The sequence below is a fragment of the Lepus europaeus genome, chromosome 9 (assembly GCF_033115175.1).
Source record: "Lepus europaeus isolate LE1 chromosome 9, mLepTim1.pri, whole genome shotgun sequence".
Classification (NCBI taxonomy): domain Eukaryota; kingdom Metazoa; phylum Chordata; class Mammalia; order Lagomorpha; family Leporidae; genus Lepus; species Lepus europaeus.
The window spans coordinates 110,204,622-110,229,657 of record NC_084835.1 but is presented as its reverse complement, the minus strand read 5'-3'; the positions used below and the strand labels follow the sequence as shown (position 1 = coordinate 110,229,657).

The 25,036-nt window shown below is 36.8% G+C and overlaps 1 protein-coding gene across 1 annotated transcript in view; it reads right to left on the bottom strand.

The window, feature by feature from the left end:
- PHLPP1 (PH domain and leucine rich repeat protein phosphatase 1) overlaps positions 1 to 25,036 on the bottom strand; it is a 237,815-nt gene that overhangs the window by 76,834 nt on the left and 135,945 nt on the right. The gene's annotated exons all lie outside the window — the stretch shown is intronic.

Here is a 25,036-nt window from a genome sequence, read left to right as displayed (position 1 = left end):
ACATGTAAATGGTCCCAGGGAAGGACCCCTTTGAATTCTGTTATCCCAGAAAAACGAGGAACTTCACTCTACTTCTCTCAAATCTGAAACAGATACAGTAAAAATTTTAACATTTATCATAATGACACACTAAGGTAACCAGGACTTTGCGGTTCCAAATTTAAGAACCAGTTACCATTCTTTAATCTCACTGTAACACTTGATACTGCTGGCCATGCACCTTTCCTTGGAAAATCCTCATTCCATTTTACCACAGTATTCTGGGTGGACAGTCTTTTTCTTTTAAGACTTGGACTATGTCTCTCCACTCTCTCCTCGCCTGTAGGATTTCTGATGAGAAATTAGCCATCTAATTGAATCACCCAAAACTGAACTTACCTCAAACCAGCATTTCCTCTTGTTCTATTTTTGCTAATTTTTTTCATTTTCTTAGTTGTCCAAATAACTAAAGCAATTTTAAAAACTACCTTTCATTTTTACTTCTCTGTGAGCTCCTACATCTGGCTCACTGCCCACCTTCACATTACTTCTCTACGAGATGATAATCACAGCAGTCACCGCATTATGCTAAGTCATTTAAAAACCCAAAGTGTACGCTCTGCCCAAGACTGATCAGACACTCTAAAGATACTTCAATTCAATCCAGTCTGTAAAAGAAAGCATCATGGGACCTATCTGTTGAATTCTGTAATAAAAAGTGTTAAGCTCTACTCTAAAAATTAAAAACTTTATTCTGCACAGAAAGCTGATAACACAACTATTTGAAAGGTTGAAAGTGTTAATCTTCATTTTTTTGTAGTAGCTGTTTTCTTGGAAAGCTGAGTACAGATATAGAAGTATTTTAAATTATCATCAACAACCATAAACTCAGTAAAGAATAACCGCAAAATATGCATAATAATTTTTAAGTTGTCTGTTTTATATTTTTCACTTTGATTCATTAGACTTTCTTAAAACAAACAATGATTATTCTCTAATCTAATTATCCATGATCTATAAAACACAAGGTAGAATTTCAGGGTCTATTATTTCTAGCCTGGTGAGCCTCAAAATATGCTGGGGAACGCCAGAAACATTCCCTGAAGCTCTTTCAGGAGATCCCTAAAATCAAAATTATTTTCATAAAAATATAAAGAAATTTTCATCTGTCACTATCATTTTCTTCCAAGTGTTTGGTACTGTTTGCCAGGTGACACATGTCTTACTAATAGCATATCAGACTGACTACAGAGAGATATGAGAATCTAGTCAGACATTAAAAGAATTGTAAGAATACAAATCAAAACTCTTCTTATTTTTGTTTTAGAAAACTTATTTTTCATTAAAAATAGTATTAAAATGTTTTTAATGTTAACATGAATGGTTTACTATCTAAATGAATTAACATACTTTTATTTCTAGTTCAGTAGAAATCTACATATAATTCACAGAAATAAAAGCTGCTAAGGTGCTCAATTTTCAAGAGGGTAAAAGAATCCTGAAATAGGATTACAGATAAAATACAGAACTTTCAGTTAAATACTAATTTCAGAAAACAATAACTATTTTAATATAAAGAGCATGTCAAAAATTTTGTGGAAATTGATTTAAGAAAAATTAATTCTAGAGCAAAAAAATCTGAGAGAGATTCAAGATGTTCATGGAAAATGCATATTATGAAAAAAACTATGCATGGGTTTCAAAAATTTTCCACCAAAATTAATTTATCTTTTAACTCAATTTTCAATGGACTTTTTGAAAGATCCTTGTATGCCTGAAATATTACATGGGACATAAATATATATATAAGTGTGTATATATAGCTATATATTTTCATGGTTTATCTGAAATTCAAATTTAACAAGTGCTTGCTACACCCCTTAATATCTGACAAACTCATCTGAGATAAATGTTTGTCTGAGTTATCACAGATGAAACTGCTAGGATCCCACTTTCTAGATACTTTTTCTTATTTGACAGAAATGGAGAGAGTTTTAAAATTTGCATACAGTTTGACTAAACTTTAAAAATGGTTCCTCCCAAAAGGGAGAAGATGCAATAGACATTACTCAACACAACATACTACAGACGTTTCAGAAATGGGGTAAAGGGAGGGTCTCAGAGCTGGTAACTACTCGATGGAAAAAGGAAACATTGCCTTTTGGAGAAGTACAGGTCCACAATGAGGGTGAAATAATTCATCTGTGCAAACAAATTACTATTACTCTCACAATCTGGGATAAAGGAAGGCAGCAGTGAGGCAAATTAGTAAAACACAGTTGACAAGCATAAATAAAAGAGAAAAACATTTATGTATTTCATATTCTGAAATGGCCACCATCTCTAAACGTAAAGACAAAGAGGTGCAATTATTCTCTGCATCAACTCAATAATAAAAGACTACAAATCTATGTAAAGAGGATGGTCTTAAGCCCCAAGGGCCAAGTGTCCCCTGCAGAACAGAGTTGTGCTCCCTTACAATACAGTATTATACTCTAGCCCCAGCTGGCTACTGAGTACCTGAAATGGGGATAGTACAAATGAGATGTCTCTAAACATAAAGTACATATGAGTATCCCTAATCCAAAATGTTTGGGACAGACACATATCAAACCCTAGGACATTTGTACAGACTTCACTGGTTAAGTATTCCTAATCTAAAAATTCAAAATCATTAATTTTTTTTGACCATTATTGTCAGAACTCAAAAAGTTCTGGATTTCAGAGCATTTTGATTTCCCTTTATATAGGACCATGTTACCTGCAAACTGGGATAATCTGACTTCCTCTTTTCCAAACTGTATTCTTTTGTTCTCTTCTTCTTGACTAATGGCTCTCGCTGAAACTTCTAAAACTATATTGAACAGCAATGGTCAAAGTGAGCATCCTTGTCTGGTTCTGGATCTTAGTGGAAATGCTTCCAAATTTCCCTCATTCAATATGATGCTGGCTGTAGGTCTGTCAAATATGGACTTAATTGTGTTGAGAAATGTTCCTTCTACACCCAATTTGTTTAAGTTTTTCATCATGAAAGGTTGTTGTATTTTACCAAATGCCTTCTCTGCCTCTATTGAGACAATCATGTGGTTTTTATTCTTCAGTTTGTTAAGGTGATTATATCATATTTATTGAATCATTCCTGCATAACAGAGATAAATACCACTTGGTCTGGGTAAGTGATCTTTCTAATATGTTATTGGATTATATTAATGAGTATTTTGTTGAGGATTTTGGCATTTATGTTCATCAATGATTGGTCTATAATTCTCTTTCCTTGTATGTTTTTCTGGTTTACAAATTAGGGTGATTCAGGCCTCATAGAAGAAATATGAGAGGATTCCTTCCCTATCAATTGTTCTGAATAGTCTGAGAAAAATTGGAATTAGTTCTTTAAAAGTCTGGTAGAATTTGGCAACAAAGCCATCCAAGTCCTGTGCTTTCTTTGTTGAGAGGGTCTTTATTACTGATTCAATCTCAAAATTGTCATTGGTCTGTTTAGGTTTTCTCTGTCTTCATGACTCACTTTTGGTAGACTGGATGTGTCCAGGAATCTATCCATTTCTTCTGAATTTTCCAATTTGTTGGCACATAGCTGCTTATAGTAACTTCTGATGATTAATTTTATTTCTGTGGTATCTGTTGTGACATCTCATTTTTCATCTCTGATTTTATTAATTCAGAATTTTCTAACCCCCCCCCACCCTTTTTTGGTAAGTTGGGCCAATGGTGTATTAATTTCTTTTTTCCAAAAAGCCAGCTCTTCATTTCACTAATATTTTGTGGGATTTTTTGTTTGTTTGCTTGAATTCCATTTATTTTTTCTCTAATTACTTTCTTCCTACTATTTTGGGGTTTGGTTTCTTCTTGTTTCTTTGGTCCTTGAGATGCTTTGTTAGATCATTACTTGATGCCTTTCCAATTTCTGATTTATTTATTTGAGAGGTAGAGTTATAGACAGAGAGGGAGAGACAAAGAGAAAGGTCTTCTACCTGCTGATTCACTCCCCAAATGGTCGCAATGGCCGGAGCTGGGCAGATCCAAAGCCAGGAGCCAGAAGCTTCTTCTGGGTTTGCCATGAAGGTGCAGGGGCCAAGGACTTGGGCTATCTTCCACTGCTTTCCCAGGCCATCAGAAGAGAGCTGGATCAGAATAGGAGCAGCCAGGACACGAACCAGCACCCATATGGTAGGGCAGCACTGCAGGTGGAGTCTTAGCCTACTACAGCACAGCAACGGACCTTCCAGTTTCTCGATGTAGGCACTAATTTCTATAAACTTTCCTCTTAACACTGCTTTTTGCTGTATACCATAAGTTTTGATATGTTGTGATATCATCTTTATTCATTTCTAGGAATTTATTGAATTCTCTTCTGATTTCTTCAATGACCCACTGTTGATTCAGGAGCATATTGTTCAGTCTTCATATGTTTGCATATTTTCTGAGTTTCTTAACTTGTTAATTTTCAGCTTCATTATATTGTGGTCAGAAAATACATGGTATGATTTCAGCTTTTCTGAATGTTGAGATTTGCCATGGCTGAGAAAGAGCTTGTAACATCAGTACCTTTCACAATAGCTGCAAAAAATTTTAAATTCCTTGGAAAAATTCAACCAAGGATGTGAAAGATCTCTACAATGAAAATTATAAAACATTAAAGAAAAAAATTTAAGACCAAAAAGGGGAAGATTATTCCATGTTTGTGGACTGCAAGAATTAATATCATCAAAATGTCCATACTACTGAAAGGAATTTACAGATTCAATGCAATCTCAATCAGAATTCCCAGGGCATTCTTCTCAGGTCTAGAAAAAATGATGTTAAAATTCATATGGAAACACAAGAGACCCCAAATAGATAAAGGAATCCTAAACAACAAAAACAAAATCCAGAAGCATCACAATACCAAATTTCAAGATATACTACAGGGTACTTATAATCAAAACAGCCTGGTATTGGCACAAAAACATACATGTAGACTAATGGAATATAATAAAACTACAGAAATCAATCCACACATCTGAAATCAATTAATCTTTGACAAAGGAACTAAAATCAATTCCTGGAGGAAGGACAGTCTCTTCAACAAATGGTGCTGGGAAAACTGGATCTCTGTGTGCAGAAATATGAAACAAGACCTCGCGCTTACACCTTATACAAAAATCAACTCACAATGGATCAGGGATCTAAATCTATGATCTGATACCATCAAATTACTAAACCTCTGCAAAACACTAGCATAGACAAAGACTTCTTGGAAAAGTAGCACAAAACAAAAATAGACAAATGAGATTACATTAAGCTAAGAAGCTTCTGCACTGCAAAATAAACACTCAACCAAGTAAAGAGGTAACTGACAGAATAGGAGCAAACTATGTAACTGATAAAAGACTAATATACAGGATCTATAAACAGCTCAAGAAATTCAACAACAAAACAAGCAATCCAGTTAAGAAATAGGCAAAGGACCTGAACAGGCATTTTTCAAAGGACGAAATACAAATGGCCAACAGACACATGAAAAGATGCTCAGGATCACTAGCCATCAATGAAATGCAACTAAAAACCACAATGTGGTTTCACCTCAACCCCGTTAGAATGGCTATCATCCAAAAATCAAAAAATAATAAAAACTGGCAAGGTTGAAGGGAAAAAGGTACCCTAATACACTGTTGGTGGGAATGTAAACAAATGTCTGAAAATAGTCCTACCATATGACCCAGCCATCCCACTCCTAGGAATTTACCCAAACTGAAATCAGCACATGAAAGAGTTATTTGTACCCCATGTTTATTGTAGCTCAATTCACAATAGCTAAGATATGGAATTAATCCAGATGTCTATCAACTGACGACTACATAAAGAAAATGTGGTATATAAATACTATGGAATACTACTTAGCCACAAAAAGAATGAAATCGGGTCTTTTGCAACAAAATGAATACAACTGGAAACCATTATGCTTAGTGAAATAAGCCAGTCCCCAAAAGACAAATATCATGTTTTTTCTGTTATGCAGTAGTTATGTAGAATATAAACAATTTACCAGAATGAAATGGACATCTTGTGATTTGATTGCTGTTTTTAGCCTTTGTTTATACTCCTGTGGCACTGTGGTCTTTATACTTTTTACTTGTTGAAGACTATGGTTAGTGGTGCATTAAGCCTGTGATTATATAATGGACTGAAATTATGTTTTTGTAAAAATTAAAGAAAAAAAGAAAGGAAAGAAGGAGGGGGATTGAAGGGGTTAAGGAAGTATGACTCTCTTCTTAGAATTGTACCTATGAAACACATGAAAACTATTTTCTTTATATTAATAAACATTTAAAAATTTTAAAAAAGTGCTCTCTCCATGTTGGGAATTAGCAGAACCTTGGAATTCCCTATCCAAATAACATCAGCCTTTATTTTCAGAGCTTACATGTGCCTTTTCCCCTGGCTCCAACCTCCCACCGGTGTATGCGCCACCCAAAGCCTTGTGTGGGTAGGCTTTGGACATAAGAGCTACAATGTCCACACTCCTCTAAAGTCAGGAATGGAGCTGGGGATGGGAAAACAAGAGAAATGGGTCACTGGCTCAGCTCTGCCCAGGCTACCAGACTTAGTATGGAGCCCCAAGGAGTTTGAGAATCTACATCTGAACCAGTACTTCCAAGATATTATATAAAAAGTGCATCTGACAAGGTAAGGTTAATGATATATTTAGCATTTTGTTAACTGATTATCATAACTTAAATATTTGAATATATGGTACATGAGTTTTCATTTACACTATTACCCTAGACCTGCAAATTTTAAGAGCTGATTTACAAGTATCCTTAATTTCTTATTCCTTCTCATCACATTCCTGTCTTATATTCCTCCCTGAACAGTCAACCCCTAAATGCTTCCCAGAGAAGAATACAGTGTTCATTAAAGACTTGTTTATCAAACAAAAACCATGGATTGTTTCCGAGAATCCAATTTTTTTTTTTTAACATTTTTTATTTATTTGGGAGAGAAAGATAGCGATGAAGCTCTCATCTGTTGTTTCACTCCCCAAATACCGACAACAGATGGGGTCAGTGCCAGGAACTCAATCCAGCTCTCCCACATGAGTGACAGGATCCCAAATACTTGAGCCATCACTGCTGCCTCTCAGGGTCTACACTGGCAGCAAGTTGGAGTCAGGAACTACTGTTCATAATTGAATCCAGACATTCTGATGTTGGATGCAGGTCTTAATTGCTGGGCTAAATGCTCGGGTCAAAAACAAGTTCTTCATCAGAACACATTCACCAACATTAAAACTCAAGGATTTTGGAAATTCTAACCTTAGAGTTTTGCTTTTTCTTTACAGATACAGAAAGCAGTCAGATTATAGAAATTTACAGATTCAAAAAGCCCTTTAGAGAAAGAAATGGAAGGTCTACACAAAACTCTCTTTTGGTACTTAAAATGGGTGAAACAGATACCTAGAGGCAAAGTTCTGAGAGAGGAGAGATCAAAATGGTGATCTTCAGGTAAAGCAAGTGAAGAGGTGAGAACAAGGTGACTGCACATTATTAGGAAGAAGATTAGAAGTCTGTCTGCACAACAAAATGTAAGATTTTTATCTCTGCCATGTTAATAGGTAAGCCAAATAAATTATCAAATGCATCCACACTTGGATTCTAAATAAGTCTAGCTGCTGGCTTGGGGAAAAATGCATTTGATAAAATATTTTATATCATTTATTTTAATATTTCAGTTCTATCATTCTATATCATTCAGTTCTATCATTGTATTTGCTCAGGATACAAAATTCCCTGTTCAATACAGGTAAAATGATAATGAGAGCATGACAGAATTTAAGGTTAGTAAAAAAAATTAATTTTTTTTAGGATTTATTTCTATTCCTGAAAGAATTATAAAGACAGAGGGAGAGATAGAGAGAATACAGTAAATATGTCAACCTTATCAAAAAACAAGTCATTTTCATTTCCCAAGCTAGAAACAGATGAACAACAAAAAGCTCAGAAAATTTTCTACTGTATACAACCTTGAATATACTGCCTTTCAACATCACCACTACTTTCATCTATGCTCTTCTTCTATTGGACCTTATTAAAGAATTTCAGATACACTGACATCTATCACTCATGATCCTCAACTAACGGTCAATGAATGGCCTTGGAATAGCAATCATTAGTTTTGTTCCTGTGTTTATCTAGCTTCCATTTTAATTTAGGTAATAGTACACTATGTATCACTATCTTTAATTTTAAATGGATTTTCTCTCTAGTTACTAAACTTTGAGGCATAATGTTCCAAACTACTTACTTAAGTCAAATATTTTACTCTACAAAAGTGAAGATTACTTATTTCTTAAGTTAAATGGCAAGCACTATCTTTCACTCTCATGTTTCTCTATTGAGGGCAAGATGACCAATGGAGGATAACAGCTCTCACGTTCAAACCAACTGAGCCAAACCACTCAACAACCTGAAAAGACTGATTTCAGAAATCGAGTTAACATTTATGCATAGCCTAATAAACAGCAGTGTTAATCATCAAAATGAAGTCAAAGGATACAGTATTACAGTGTTAAACACAGCAAATGGCAATGGGCACTGCGGGAATTAATGACTCAGGTCTGACCTACCCAAAGCATCAAGACACACTTTTTTTTTTTAATACTGTCACAGAAAAGCACAACCAACTAAATATACTTGGTAATCCACAAAGAAAGACAACTCTAATTTGGTGTGTTACAAAAAAACTTGAAGTCCCTTCCAAATTTAAGACAAACTAGGTGTCCTAAATTCTTATAACAAAGTGCATGATTGTTTGCCAAGGATGGCCTTGAGGTAAGAGATCAAAATTAGGAACAGGTAAAAATGGTAGAATGCAGCCAACATCCCACTGCCAAGTTAATGATATTCCTTTAATTTGCATCTCCTACTTCATAAAACAAAGGTATAGTTACAGCAACACTGTATCTAGACAAACAATGTGCTGATCTATCAAAGGGTGCAAACTATCAGTGTTCTTACCTTTTCTGCCCTTTTTCCAACACAGCCAAAACACATTAACAGCAAAGCAGGAATAGCTCACACCTTCAAAGAGCCACTGAAGGAGCACAACAATCTTTAAGCTTTGTCCCTGTGTTTGTCTAGCTTCCCTTTTAATCTAAACAACAGTAAACCATGCGTTATCTCAATGGATTTTCTCCTCAGTTACTAACCTTTGAGGTATAATCTTCCAAGCCACTCAGTTACACAAATTATTTAGCTACAAAAAGGGAAGAGTGCTGAATTTCTTAATCATAAAAGTTAAAATGCGTCAAATTCATGCCTCCAACTTCCCAATCTTTATTTGGTAGATCAACCACACAGTTCAAGTTTATTCCATTCTGGCCTTCCAAGTATCCTGTAGAAAAGAGGGTGGAGCCATTTCTACCCATGGTGGGGGCGGGGGGAGTAATGTTCTACAATATCAAAGTAGGGAGAAGTAAACAAATGTGCACTGGTAGGGCCAATCCTAGATTTCTACCTTTGGGGCTTGCTTTGTCATGATCATAAGACGTATTTAATCATTTCTCTTCCTTAGCATTTTCTCATTCAATCTTCCATACTCAAAAAGTTAAGCACAAAAATCTTTATGCATGTGCTACAGAGAGTGGCTATATATACTGTAATAAATATAGGGAATAAAACCAAATAAAAAGCACGATGACTATCTGGAAAAAAACTAATTATCTTTAATATATCTAAACCATTAGTAATTTTCTTTCCAAGAACTAAGAATATACATGATACACTTGGAAAAACTTGTCTGGAAAAACTATGATGGAAATAGCTCTATTTTTAAACATATTCCGAATGTGTGCAAAAATAAAGAAAAAAAATGTCACACTCCAGGAGGCAGCACATAATGGCTCAAGTATTTGGGTTCCTGCCACCCACACTGGGAGACCTGGATTGAGTTCCTAGCTCCTGACTTCTGTCTGACCTGGCCCAGCCTCCACTGTTACAGGATCTGGGGACTGAAACAACAGATCAGAGTTCTATCTGTCTATCTCTCTGCCTCTCAAATAATTTTTTTTTAAATGAATATCACAAGTGACACTCAGAAAGAGAAAACCATTTTTGTTTTACTGGATGAATCCATCACAGAAAAATCACCATTGCTCTGAATTATTATTCACCACAAGCGGCTCAATTATAAAAAGATTCCTGAGGTGGATAGATTTCTGTTTCACAGTGACAGCCCTGTTTAACTAGTTTCTTCCCTATGAGGGAACATGCTAATACACTTTGGAAATTATTACACTTCATCATTAAGTAATGAAGGCCCTGTTCTAAGGCCGGTGTTGTATGCCTAGCTGGGGGTGAGTCCTGCTTTGCACTAATAATGAAACTCAGGATCCCTAAGAGCTTAGCGTGGCTCTACCATGGTAGAGTCTCCAGGTCCTAAGTGCTCTCTAGGACTCACTGTATTTGTTTTTGAAGAAAAGACTGTTTTCATTTAATTAAAGGAAAAGTTAACAGTCTCTCCTGCTTCCTTCCAAATCCTTTGAGATAACCAGTGTCAACTGAGATAACCAGTGTAAGCATTTCTTTTTACAAAACACAAAATAAGAGATGCCCTTCTCCCTATTTTTTGAGGGGAATTATACCTCATACCTTTTTCCTACAATTGGTTTTCTTATCTAGTACAAGCCATCTTTTTGAGTCAGTACATAAAATTCCAACTCAATCTGACAGCTATGTAACACACCATACAAACATACCACAATATATTCCATTCCTATACTCACTGAAATTAGTCATACTTCCAGGTTTTTTGCTGTTCAAATTCCAAAAGAAATATTCTGGTCACACATATATTTGTGTATCATACAATTATCTAGCAATATTTATAGTATTCATTAATTCTGAAATCCAAAAGGCTCTGGGAATTGAAAGCTCTCTTATTGACTCATGTAAAGGCAACACTACCTGAGGTGATGTGAATATTCATTTGTTCCCTCTAGAAACATGAATGTGTTTGCTTGTGGTGTTCCCTGGAGTTGTTAATGCACGTACTGTATTACATTTATGTAATCTGAAAATCTCTGAAACCTGAAACAATGGCCTCAAGAATTTTGCATAAGAGACTCTGATTTTTATTTCTAAAAGTGTAACCAATGGGCCCAAGAATATGTACCATTAAAATTTTCATATGTATGACAACATTACAAAGAAGACTATAGGTATTCGTTAACTTCCATTGGTCATGGGGGACAGGGTCCCTCTCCTTATGTTGTTGTCACTATTCTTACTCTGACAGGTCATTTCAGTTGACCAACGAAGATGATCTTCTTTTTGTGAAATATAAATTCATATTATGTGCACATTCAGTTTCCCACTGGGATGCTATCTCCCACTTACCAATGTGCAGTCACTCTCTGAATATGTCCTCCCAGCATACTGTTTAGTTTTTCTCACTGGGTTAATGGTGACTTTTGTCACATAGTATTTTTTAATTTTTATTTGCTCAAACTAGACAATATTTTTCTTTATGGGGTCCATGTTATTTACCTTGCTTGAAAAGCTCTTCTCTCTCTACCCCAAAGTCTTCTATTTCCTTCTAATGCTTATATATTTCATTTTTAACATTTCAAACAATTCCACCTGACATTATTTTTACATGTAAATTAGTTCTAACTCTTTTCTTTCTAATTATGTCACCACCGACTATTTAATAAATAATCCTTTTCCATTTCAATTTAAATAAATTTTCTACACTAGGGGAAGGGAGAACAAAAAAAAGTTTAGTGCTGTTCAAGTAAGATAAACAAAGAGAAAAACCTGGGTAATACAAGTTACATTTAGCTTTGGTTTCTCTTTATAAATTTATAAAATTTATTAAACCAAGTGTATGTTGGTTTTCTTCAAGAGCCCACCTTGTGGTTTTTGAATCAGCAAAGTGCTTCAGTAAGGTAAGACCATTAGCTTTTCTCTTTTAAAATGATCAGTCTAGGGAAGGAGTTCAAATACTTTGTAAAGTGTTTTGAGTACACATAAGAAACAACAGTCAAATAAAGGAATGGTTGGGAGATGTCCATCAGTCAGCAATTTTCTGACTTATCTTCCACAGATTCCTCAAATCTTATTCCTTCAGTGTGGTGCTTTATTAGCTTGTGAACTTAATCCTACAGCCATTATGTTTACTCCCATCCAGGTATGATACAGGCCAATTTGCATGACCACAATGGTTACTAAGGAAGCAGAGTAATTGGTGAAAGTAGCTCTCTCTCCTGCATGCAGAAGGAAAGAAAAGATTACCTTTTGTCCCACGTTCCTCTTGAATTTGTCTGTGTCTGCACTGGCCTGAGAAACATCTGACTCCCTGAGCCTAATGTACAATATGTGCACAGAGTGCCTCAATTCCTCTTGGCTCTCACAGGGCTCTCCACACACCCAGCTCCACTGCCCTGTGTGTGAACTCGCCTCTCTTCTCAGTTTCTGGGTGCAGTGCTCTTCCTGTCATCCCTTTCTGACTTATGAAATGAATCTGCATGAACTCATGTACGCCCTTGTGTTCCAAGGGCCAAGCAGTCCACCAGACTCGGTCCCACCCCTAAGCATCTTCCGCGAGTTTTGGCAGCAGATGGATGCTAATGTGACACGCGACCAGCTTCTCAACACTTGAGCCAAAATAAACAGAAACCACCCTACTGGAGTACTAACCACCATAAATGACTCTTGTTACAAGCACAAGAACCATATCACCTTCCCAGATGACTAGAAAATAAAAATAAGCACAAGCATATTTTGCTTAGGTAAAAATTTAAAATTTATAACCACAAAAGGGTTTAATCAAAAGAATTGCTACAGACATTAAAAAATCAGAATAAGCATTCCAAAGCTAAAACTCACAGCAATACCTATCCAAAATAATAAAGAAACAGAGAACACTTGGTGTTGGCAATGAAATTGTAAAGACAAATTAAAACACTTCCTAAAAAGAGAAACTTTTACTGAAATGTTTCCTTTAAAGTAATTTGAACAAGGGGCAATTTCCCGGTTATTTACTTTGTGCCAGACCTTAGGCTGGGTTAGCTGTATGGATACAATAACAAAGATACAGCTCCTGTCCACAGGATGGGGGTTGTGCGTGTGTGGTGCAAGGCAGGCTCCCATGAATCCAGTAAGTACAATAATATAGAAAAGCAGTGGTTGGTGTTGTGGTGTAGCTGGTTCATCCTGGCTGCTTTACTTCCAGTCCAGCTTCCTGCTGGAAAGGCAGCAAAGGATTGCCCAGGTGACTGGCCCCTGAACCCACATGGGAAGCCTGGAGGGAGCTCCTGTATTCTGGCTTTGGCCTGACCCAGCCCCAGTCACTGTGGCCATTTGGAAAAGGAAGCAGTGGATAGGAGACAACTTTTTTTCTCTTTCTTTCTGGAACTTGCCTTTCAAATAAATAAAATAAACTGAAAAAGAAAAAGAAAAAAAGAACCCAATCTCATAGATGGCTCTCCCAATCCCACTTTCAGAGGTCAACAGAAAAGGCCTGGGCCTCCATATATTTTAAAGAAAAGAAGAAAACTACTCCAAATCATAAGACAGTAATTATATGGGAACAGCAGTCACTAGATCTACAGTAACTGTACACTAAATTCCTGAAAACAGTAGGTAAGAAGCAGCATAAATTTATCATTTTTATTATCTTTATAAATTGGCAACATAAGAATCAATATAAACAATAAGTATATTACATTTATACATATTTCTCTTATGAGATGGTTTCTTAATATATCCATGACTTCATTTTTTCATGTTCTTACTAACAGATCTGGCCATAGTTAGTCAACTTAATTGCCTATATTATTCAATATTATTTTATTAGCAGGACAAATAAAAATGTAAGAAGTTTTCTGTTAAAGATAGAAGATGGATCACAATTTTTACTCCTCTTACCAAAGCAAAGGAGAAAATATTCAAACAATACACTTGGATAAAAGCCTAGTGTGTCATAAGAGGATATATAAAAATGAAAACCAGATTGCATCTATGTTAAGGATATCGGATTACTTAAGGAATGAGAAAGTGAGCATAAGCAAAAGCCAAAAAGTAACTGTCATGAAAACATGCTTAGACACGAGTAGCCTAAGCTCCACATCATGAATAGAAAACAAAAACAGAAAACTCGCAAACATAAAAATGAAACACCCAGGTCAGGTATGTTAAAGTCTGATGATGTTATGACTGAACCATTCATTCGCTGAACATTTGCTAAGTGCTTACTATGCATGAAGGTATTTGGAGCATACAAATGTGAATTAAACATAATTTTCACACTTCACAAACTGGCAAAGGTCTGAGAACAAAGCTGCTGTAATATAAAGAAGATAAAATCTTAACTGGAAGAAAAAAAAAAACAAAACACAAAAAACCATGAGTGCTTACAGCAGAGAAAACTCACTTTCATTGAAGGAATATGAACAAGACTTCGGTAGGTAGATGGGGACCTGAAGAGAGAACACTTAAATGCAGCTTCCTGGGCCCCATCACTTAACTTCTGATTCTGAAGGTCTGGAACGAAAAAGAGGTACCTATGCTTCCAGAAAACACATGCGGTGAGTGTGCTGCAGGCGTTCCGTGAATCATTTTGGATGTGTGGGGCAAAAACTACAGGTATACTTGGGAAACATTAAGCAGAGCAGACTATTAAGAAGAAAGAATCCATGAAGTTGAAAAGGATACTTAAAGAGAACCCATCATAGAGCATCTGGAGAGGAAGACGTTAAGTATTTATTTATCTGTAGAAAACTCTGAACAAAATAATCTATCCTAGGAGGCACACATCTGTGTATCACAAGTCAGATAACATCTCCCTGCCCCTTGTTCCCCTTCCCCTACACACACACACACACACACACACACGAGTAAGGAGTTAGAGTATGCATTCTGACAGGAAGTTTAACATTAGGGAAAGAAAAACTATTTAGAAAGTCAGCTTTTCCTAAGGTTTTCTTCCTAATTACTAAGCCCAAAAACATCATCAGGGAGGGATGGGTGTGCCTCACTTTTAAATTTTAACCAAGGCCACTATGAATGATCCGGCCAATTTTCGTGTCATCATCTTCATCCACCCCTGGGAAATGAAACAATACTAACTCCTCCCATTGTAAGCTCCATTGTGAAGGAGTACAGTCGCTCAGGAATAAGAGAAACTCTCATGAGTCTTTAATTTACACAAGTTATGTGTTCGTGTTGTCTGAATGAACTCCACGAGCAGGTGTGTTTGTCTGATAAGAGGCAGAGAAGAGAGCAAAGGAGAAACTGTTGCCCCCCTAGAGTGGTTCTCACACTGGCAACTAAAGAGTGATTTCAGAAGTCATCAATAATGACGGTAATCATGTTCTCAAGTCCTGAGTTATGAGAACACTTCACCACTGACAACCACAAAATAAACATCTTCAGCCCTCTTACTTCATGCTTATCACTGGTCGTGTCAACATTTTGCAGGGTAAAAAGTTAGTTACTACTCAGAATAGCAAGTATATGAAAGACGATTTAGCACCAAACTCTTGCAGCCAGGTTAAAGCTTAGAGAATACAGCAAAGAGCTCAACTAAAACCACAGAAGGATAGGGCTGGGCAGAATACAACAGTCAAATTAGAATCAAGCCACCCTTGTAGAGACGGCCTGGTTCTTTTATTTAAGAGGGAGAAAAGTTAAAGAACATCTTCAATGATTGAGATCGACAGGGCAAAATGCAATTTAATACAGCCTAGCTGATTAATAAATCTTGCGTTTCTCTCTGAGCTTCTCTTCAAAATGTGCCATATGAGGGAAGAAGAAAATGGGCTATAATTGTGGAAGTGAGGTGGGCAGCACAAGCCAAAGAGTCCACATATAGCCAGAGTCCCAAGCAACCTTTGATCAAATAAATGCTCACAGAAGGAAAATGGGAATCTTATGAAATGGGAAGCTTCCCAAGAGGATCCAAATTCCATCTGAAAGCACAGCTCTATGAGAAAGGAACTCCCAGCACTGCAATTACCAGGGAGAATAGTTAAATGGAAAAAAAAAAAAAAAAAGGACATTCCATACATTCTATGAAATTCCTTAAACATTTGGCAAACCTCAACAAATCCTAGTAGTGGAAATTCCTTCCCAAGATTATCTCTATCCCTAAGCAGCACTTGTATTAAATGTTTTTTCTTTTGTATTAGCTATATCCTTTCTTCAATACTTAGCAATCCATTTGTTTTTAATTTTTTTAATACTCATAAAGCAGAGCATCTTAAAAGAAACTGATACTATTCTAAGTACTGCAGTCTAAGTATGGAAAATGAGCTGCAAAATACTTTTGCATGTCACTCCTGATTCTACTACATTAAAGAATTATCACTATTTCTAGTAAAGGAGTTAAAACAAAAACTAAAATATCTGCTTTGATAAAAACCTGAAAATGTGAACTTTGATAAGACTAAATAATTAACACGAGTAATTCTGTACCTCTGGGATGCTAAGATCCCCAAAAGAACAGAATATGAAAAAAAAAAACAAAACAGAATATGTAGAAATTTGAGCTTTCTAAGAGTACTTGAAAAATGTCAGGCATAATGGTGAGCTTCTCATTCCTCCATAACTTTCATTCTGTTACACCCACATCCTTGTACACCCTACTCTGTCTTTCCCTCTGTGCTCCCATGAGAAAGTCTGCTTCTCCACCTCTCCTATTCTTCTCAGCTGAAATAAATTTCACATCTAACCAGAGCTCAAATCACATCTTTCCTCCAAGTCTTCAATTCACTCACTCCCCAGCTCAATGGTAATCTTCACCTTATTTCAGATGATGCCACACTCATTTATACCATAGTCTCCAAAACACACACACTCCTAACTTCCTTGAAATTGATCTCTTGGTGCCATAAAAGGTAATGCGACTGATCTGCAATCATTCTTAAAGCAGTCACTTTGAGCACCTGATCAGAGTGTTTTTGGACGCTTCTTCTCAGTTTTATGACCACATTCTTTTAATTATTCTTAATGGTAGGAAAACCAATAATTCAATTTAATAAATATTTTTAAAAGAGCTTGCTACATACACACACACACACATCCTCCCTGGGATAAATACTGGAAAGGAGCACTGGAAGAGAATGCAAATAAACGGAAGCTCCTCCCCCCAGGGAATCTATAAATAAATGGCAATTTCAAAAGTTTTCAGATATTTATTGTAAAAATGGTAACTGATAAATGCAACAAGTATAAAGAAAGCTAACAATTCAGAAGAGGAAAAGGTCACACACTGAATTGGGAAACAACTATAAGATTCCAGAAAAAGCAGCCCTTACAAATAAGCTTTAATGGGCAAGTAGAACTAAGGCTGCCTATCCAGGTGGGAAGGGTAAAAGGTAAGGCACATTCTTGGGAGGCAGTGCTGCCTCCTGCTCTCCATTTTAAATCCAAGATCTCCTTACAAATCCTTTCCTAACAAGTCTTTCTCCATGTATTGTTTTCTGAATTATCTCCCTGTGCACATTACATTTTCAACAGAAGAGAAACAATATGATAGATGATCAGCCTCACTCCCTTCCACAAGTTGCTACAAATACCAATTACAAAGAACTGAGGCATACTTTAACAGGTAACTAAATGAAAAGGCAATCCCCCCACCATTTACTCATATTCACCTGTTTAAGTAGTGAGTATTTAATGGTACACCTAGCGACAGCCATGACTTCGGAGGGAGACCTGATTGCTGCCCTCTAAGAATTCAAAGCCAAGCAGAGGAAACAAGGTAAGCATATAAGGTGACAGCCTGAAAACAACTTTTTCCTTACAGTATCTATATTATAAATCATTACAGCAAAAATTAAATGCAATCTCAAATGTTTAAAACTAAAGGCAGGTGCAGGTGTTGTGGCACAGTGGGTTAAGCTGAGGCTTGGGATGCCTGCATCTTCTATCTAAGTGGGGTTCCAGTCCCAGCTGCCTCGCTTCTGACCCAGCTCCCTACTAATGCATCCTGGGAGGCAGTAGATGATGTCTCAAGTCCTGGGTCCCTGCTACTCATCTGAGAGACCCAAATGGAGTTCCAAGTTCCTGATTTAGCCTGGCTCAGCCCTGGCTGTTGCTAGCATTTTGGGGATTTAACCAACAGGTAAAAAGACGACTTCCCTACTCCTAACACTCTTTCAAGTAGACAAAAACAAAAAAGTAGACATTAAAAAATAAAAAGCTAAGACAATTTACCTATTATTACTACAAAACAGGCTCTCCTTAAACTATAGCACAAAATGTGAAATTCTGAGCGGACATTAGTAAGAAAACAATAAAAACAAAATTCAATGTGCAAAGTAGAAAATCAGCCATGGCACATCTTTTTCTTCTATCAATATCCTGTTAATAATTTTACAGAAATACATCATTTATCATGTCATTTAAAATACAAACTTCCACTGAAATTAAAATTAATATTATCTGTATAAAAGTTAATTCCATTCCTAGAACCAGCTGGAACCCTCTAGCTGTGTGAGCTTTGTTTCTCTTTACCAACTTACCCGCAAATGAGTGTGTCCAAGTGGACAGAAGTGATATCCATTAAGCATCAAAATCAAATGAAACATTATGGCTAATTTCCATTTATGAAGTACTTACTTTATAACTGTCTCATTACACACAAATAGAATTAAGCAATGTGTGTATTTTAATGATTGTCAAGTACTTACTAGTCTTATTATTTCTTATAAGTGATCCATAAATTAAAATGGTCTAGCATAAAGATATTTATGTTCAATAAGTGACACATGTACTAAGTACTAACAGCAAATCTACCAGAAACCTGCACACACAAATTATTAGTACCAAATTTTGCTTTTGAGTTTGTCTCTATATTTCTCTTTTGCAACATTACAGGACATCCTCATAAAAGAGTTCTCTGATATAGCATCTGTTATGAATGATGGGAGAATGTCACCCTAAAATATTCCACTTTGGCACAGGATTATTTTGAGCTAAAGACATTTGAAAAATAGGTGAAAGAAGAGTGCTCTGATTTCCCTTTCTTCCTGAAAGCAAGAGAGAAAACTACCATGTGAATGATGTCCTCCTTGTAACAGGAGGAAAGAAACAGTCATCATCACCAGAGATATGGAACCAAAGCTGGGAGAATACTATATAAACAGACCTTGTTAAAATAAGTCATTGTCCCAGTGTTTAAGATGCTGGGTACTAGGAGGCCCTCATTATACATCTGGATTTGATTGATGGCTCCAGCTCCTGACTCCAGCTTTCTGTTAATAAAGGTCCTAGAAGGCAGTGGTGATGGCTTAAGTAGCTGTGTGTTCCTGCTATCCACGTGAAAAACCTGGAATGAGCTCCCAAATCTGGCTTCAGCCTTGCCCCACCCCAGCTGTTGTGGGGAACCACTGGATAGGGGCCTTTCTCTCTCTTTTCCTACCCACTACTCAAATAAAAAAATCATCTTCCTTTGCTTTCCCCAAATATTTTAGTTACTTTTCGTTTCCACCACTGTCTGTTCAATCCAGCATTTAACACAGGTCTTGCCACTTTATCAGGTCTTCATTTTCCTATGGGCTCATTTCACGTACATGTAAACATCTATATGCTTTTCTCTTATTAATTTGTCAGTTTAATCCTCAGACCCAACTAGAGATTAATCTTAGAGGTAAAGTTTTGATAAATAAATAATAAAAACTGATAAAGTTAAACTTATCAGTGTGGTAAATGTTTCAACACCAATATAATTTGATGTAAATAAGTTCATACTTCTTTGCTACCATATTAAGGAAAATTAAGATTTGGGATGGGAAAGTTCTATTCCTTGAATTTAAAATAGCAAAAAGTTGCTCTCTTCACTGACTCCACAAAGAAACTAACACTTTATTAAAAACCATTCTCTATTTAAAAAATAATCTTATATTAAGACTGTCTGGGTCATCTAAATGTAAATATAGCTAATAGAAATACTATAAATAAAGCAGACATGTAAATACTGCATGGTAGTTATTAGTGACATACATAATCAGGAAAGAAACCATTAAAACCGCCAAAAATTATTCTGATGTTTGTCTCTCCTATTCTGAAAACTAATTTGAAGAGTTCCAATGCCAATAAAGGAAAAACAAACAGTGGTAGTTCCAAGAACAATGTTTCCCCTCTGAAACTGCTGACCCATGTATGTGTACCAGCAGGCCATCTTTCCAGATTTAGAGTGCTGGGGCAAACACCAACTTAAATGTTCTGTGAAAATAGCTCATTTGTTTAAGGTGAAAACTTGCAGTAGGAAGAAAAACTAAGGGGATATGTGTTTAAGAAAAAAAAAGTCTCAAAACTCCTACCTATTATAACTGTACTGTATTTAAATGATTCCTCCTGGATATCTGCCCTAATACTGTCATCTAAAAATTAATTCATTGAGACGTAAGTAAAAATATAAAAATATTTGAAGCCTCTCTAACAGGTTCCCTGTGAAACGTACACTAGAGATTAGCACAAATTCTTCACATGCAAATACAAACAAGCAATTAAATATATGGTATACCTCAAAAACATCACTAATTATAGGAACATTAAAAAGGTATAAATGATTTTGATGAATAAATATGACTTTCTTAAGGATACATAATTTTAATTCTTGGCACTAAATATATGTAGGTTTCAAAACTTATTACTTTGAGGCCGGCGCCGTGACTTAACAGGCTAATCCTCTGCCTTGCGGCGCCGGCACACCGGGTTCTAGTCCCAGTTGGGGCGCCGGATTCTATCCCAGTTGCCCCCCTTCCAGGCCAGCTCTCTGCTATGGCCTGGGAAGGCAGTGGAGGATGGCCCAAGTCCTTGGGCCCTGCACCCGCATGGGAGACCAGGGGAGGCACCTGGCTCCTGGCTTCGGATCAGTGCGATGCGCCGGCCGCAGTGGCCATTGGAGGGTGAACCAATGGCAAAAAGGAAGACCTTTCTCTCTGTCTCTCTCTCTCACTATCCACTCTGCCTGTCAAAAAAAAAAAAAAAAAAAAAAACAAAAAACTTATTACTTTGAAAATATGGCAATAAATTATTTCTTGGATAATGGGGATGGGAGACAAACACCTCATTGATGTGTGTGGTGAAAAAGAAGTCGATTTAAAGTATGGCTTTTCCCTAAAGGAAAACAGCAGCAGCTTTACCAGTTCCACAGGGCTCACACCAAATCTCCTAAGCCTACCAGCCACAAAAGAGTAAAACAAATATTTTATTGCAGTGTTAAACTTAAAAATCTTCTACTCTAAACAAATCAAAGTCATTGCTTTATACTGCCCACTATAAAGTACGAGCTAATAGCACGTCACTTGGTATGCTTATTTTTGTTTTTGGGAGGCAGAGAGAGGAGCAGAGAGGAAAAGCTCCCAAATGCAAAAAGCTGAAGCCAAGATCAGGGAATACACTCCAGGACACTCATGTGAGTGGCAAGGACTCAACCAACTGAGCCATCATGCTGTCTCCTAGAGTCTGCATTGGCAGGAAGCTGGAGTCCGGAGCGGGAGCCAGGAATGGAACCAAGGCATGTTGGTGTGCAACACAGTGTTTTAAGTACTAGGCTAACAGTCCACTCCCTGTTTTGCTTAAAAAAAAAAAAAAAAAAGTTAAAAGAGAATTTGGACATAGCACATAGTGTGTGAACCATTTATTATCAACTACAAAAACAGGCAAAACTAATATATAACGTCAGAAGTCAAGATGGTGATTATCTTTGGGATATTAAGAGGAAGGAAGCAAGGAGTACTTCTGGGACACTGGTAACATTCTCTCTCTCAACCTGGGTTGAGAGATACATGGAGGTTTATGGAGGTTACATGGTTACATTCCTTGAATTTAAAATAGCAAAAAGTTGCCCTCTTCACTGACTCCACAAAGAAACTAACATTTTATTAAAAACCATTCTCTATTTAAAAAATAATCTTATATTAAGACTGTCTGGGTCATCTAAATGTAAATATAGCTAATAGAATGGAGGTTACATGGAGGTGTTCACTTGGTGGAAATCCATCAAGTTGTACTCACATTTGTGCCTTTTCTATATTTCTGTTAAGTTTCTACAAAAAGGGTCTCAAAGATTACAGAAGTAAGAGTTAGAACCCACATGGTTCCGCCACTTCCAGCAGGAGGTGGTTTATTCCCTGTAAGAAAGTGAACCAAAGTCCCTGATAGAGACATCAAGGACAGCAGAAAACACTGTTTTGAAAACAGGATGATATTAAAACCTTGAGATTCCAGCTCTCTTCCCTCATCAGTTCCCCACATCTTGGCACACACTGCCCAGGCAGAAGACCACAGGATTTATCTTAAGTAAAAATGGCACTGCTCGGCGCTGTGGCGTAGTGGGTAAAGCCGCCGCCTGCAGTGCCAGCATCCTATATGGGTACCGGTTCAAGTCCCGGCTGCTCCACTTCCCATCCAGCTCTCTGCCATAGCCTGGCAAAGCTGTAGAAGATGGCCCAAGTCCTTGGGCCCCTGCACCTGTGTGGGAGACCCAGAAGAAGCTCCTGGCTCCTGGCTTCAGACTGGTGCAGCTCTGGCCATTGTGGCCAATTGGGGAATGAACCAGCAGATGGAAGACCTCCGTCTTTCTGCCTTTCCTTCTCTGTGTAACTCTGACTGTCAAATAAATAAATAAATAAATCTTCAAAAAAATGGCATTGCTTAAGGAAGAGATCCACATATTCATTTGCAAAAAGGCAGGCAAAAAGAAAATAGAGCAAAATCAAGTAATGTACAAAATAGTAGGCAAGAAAACAGAGGCTGAACTGCAGTGGGAAAATGACAGCAGAACAGTTTTCCAAGGTATTACAGTAGTACAGGTGAGAACTAAGGAGTCTTTTTATGATGACAGTAGGGGCTGGGGGCAGGGGTGAGGTACAGAGACAGGGAAGAGGAGAAAATACAGATTTAGAACCAAAGACACAGGGATCAGTCCAGTAACCCTGAGAGAGCTAACAGGTAGGACACAGGACTTGAATACTAGTTGTTCATGCCCCAAATATCTCTTCATCTGGATATTCACTCATTCCACAAACACTGAGAACAGGACATTCCCCTATGTAATAAGAAGCATCTTAATTCTATTTATATTTCAATTTTATATTACTAGATTTTTGTTGTATTTGCCCAATTTCTTTTTCCTTTCAAAGAAATAAACACTAGAGATATTTGAAATACTCTTCAAATCATTCCCTAATCCTAACACCCCAACTCTCAAAGTTAACCATGAACCTGAATTTAGCATTTAACATCTCCATGGGCCTCATCTAAAAAGACAACATCCGTTGGGATAACTAGTAATGCTAATTTCTGTTGTAACAGAGCAAGATTCTGTAGCATGATGGAAAGTTCTTAATGTCTGTAACAGAGGTACAGAAGTTTACACTGCTGTAAATACACAAAAATATTTCAAAATAATTTCAAACCTCACATGGATTAATGATATAACCTATTAACAAAAAATTAACTTTATTGTAGAAATGACAGAGCAAATATTAATATCAATATATAGGGCATATAAAACGTTAAGTTCAAGAGTTCCACTGTGTTTTATGTCCATTGTCCCCTCAGCTACAGGGTGCAATAATAAGGCAGCGTTTGCACACAAAATCCACCCTGGACTTCCCGCTGCCTGTAATAAATCCATTGCAGAACCAAACCATACCAGTTGTCATTGTGTCCTTCCCTACCAGGCAATCACAGCACAACATTCCCTGAAACAATCTGGAACACCAGTTTTACTTGAGAATGTCCTTGATGATGCAAGAAAGTTATTTGTATTACATCTCAGCCCTTGAGTAACTTATCTTTTTTTTTTTTTTTTTTTAATTTTTGACAGGCAGAGTGGATAGAGAGAGAGAGAGAGAGAGAGAGAGAGAGACAGAGAGAAAGGTCTTCCTTTCTGCCGTTGGTTCACCCTCCAATGGCCACTGCGGCCGGCGCATCTCGCTGATCCGAAGCCAGGAGCCAGGTGCCTCCCCTGGTCTCCGATGCGGGTGCAGGGCCCAAGCAGTTGGGCCATCCTCCTCTGCCTTCCCGGGCCATAGCAGAGAGCTGGCCTGGAAGAGGGGCAATCGGGATAGAATCCGGCGTCCCAACCGGGACTAGAACCCGGTGTGCCGGCGCTGCAAGGCGGAGGATTAGCCTGTAAAGCCATGGCGATGGCCGTAACTTATCTTTTTAATTTTCTGAATAATAAAATCAGGGGTGCAGGTCAAGTGCTTCTGGTGCACACTGAAGTGTGATGGTGATCTTGAGGAAAGCACTTGCATGATGATTTAACTGTGAGCCAAACCAGTCACTATTTTCACTGAAAACCACTTTTACTGGAAGAAAAACTGACCACTGTTATTCTTACCTGGGTATCTGGCAAAAATTTTCTCAAAATGAAGTGAGAAGATTTCTTCAAGAAAAATTGATGGTATTTGTTATCAATGATAGCCTGAAAGCTATCAACTAAATTAAAATTTCAAAAAAACTATTTCTATAATGAGATTGACAGCTTCCCATTACCTAAAGACTTCTGTGATGAGATCAGTTATTAACAAGTGTGATTTTTTGAAACTGCATAATGAAATACATTAACAATGGAAATATGTATATTATACAATTAACCAGTATTTTTCAAATGACAGATTACTTAATGTAACAAAAAAATGTATGAGTAAAGTGTAAGAACAATGTTAAATGTAAATTCTTAATGTTAAAGACTTCAAAAAGTTCACTAATAGGGCTTTATATTCCATATTAGAACAGTTAAGAAATGACCACTGAAAATTTTGGCAGAGTACCAAAGAATAATATTCACCACATCTGAAAAAGACAATTCAGTAATTTTCCAATTACATCACAAACTTTCTAATAAATAATTACTGAATTATTCTTTTCGGTTGTTTAAAAGCCGTGCACAAATAAGTGCAAGGATAAATTACTACAGTTTAATCTGATCATATCATTAAAAGTAAATAAAATACACATTATTTACTTATAGGTTCTAGTCTAATGTATTAGCAACATATATATATTTTTTTCTTTTTCTTTTTTTGAAAGGCAGAGTG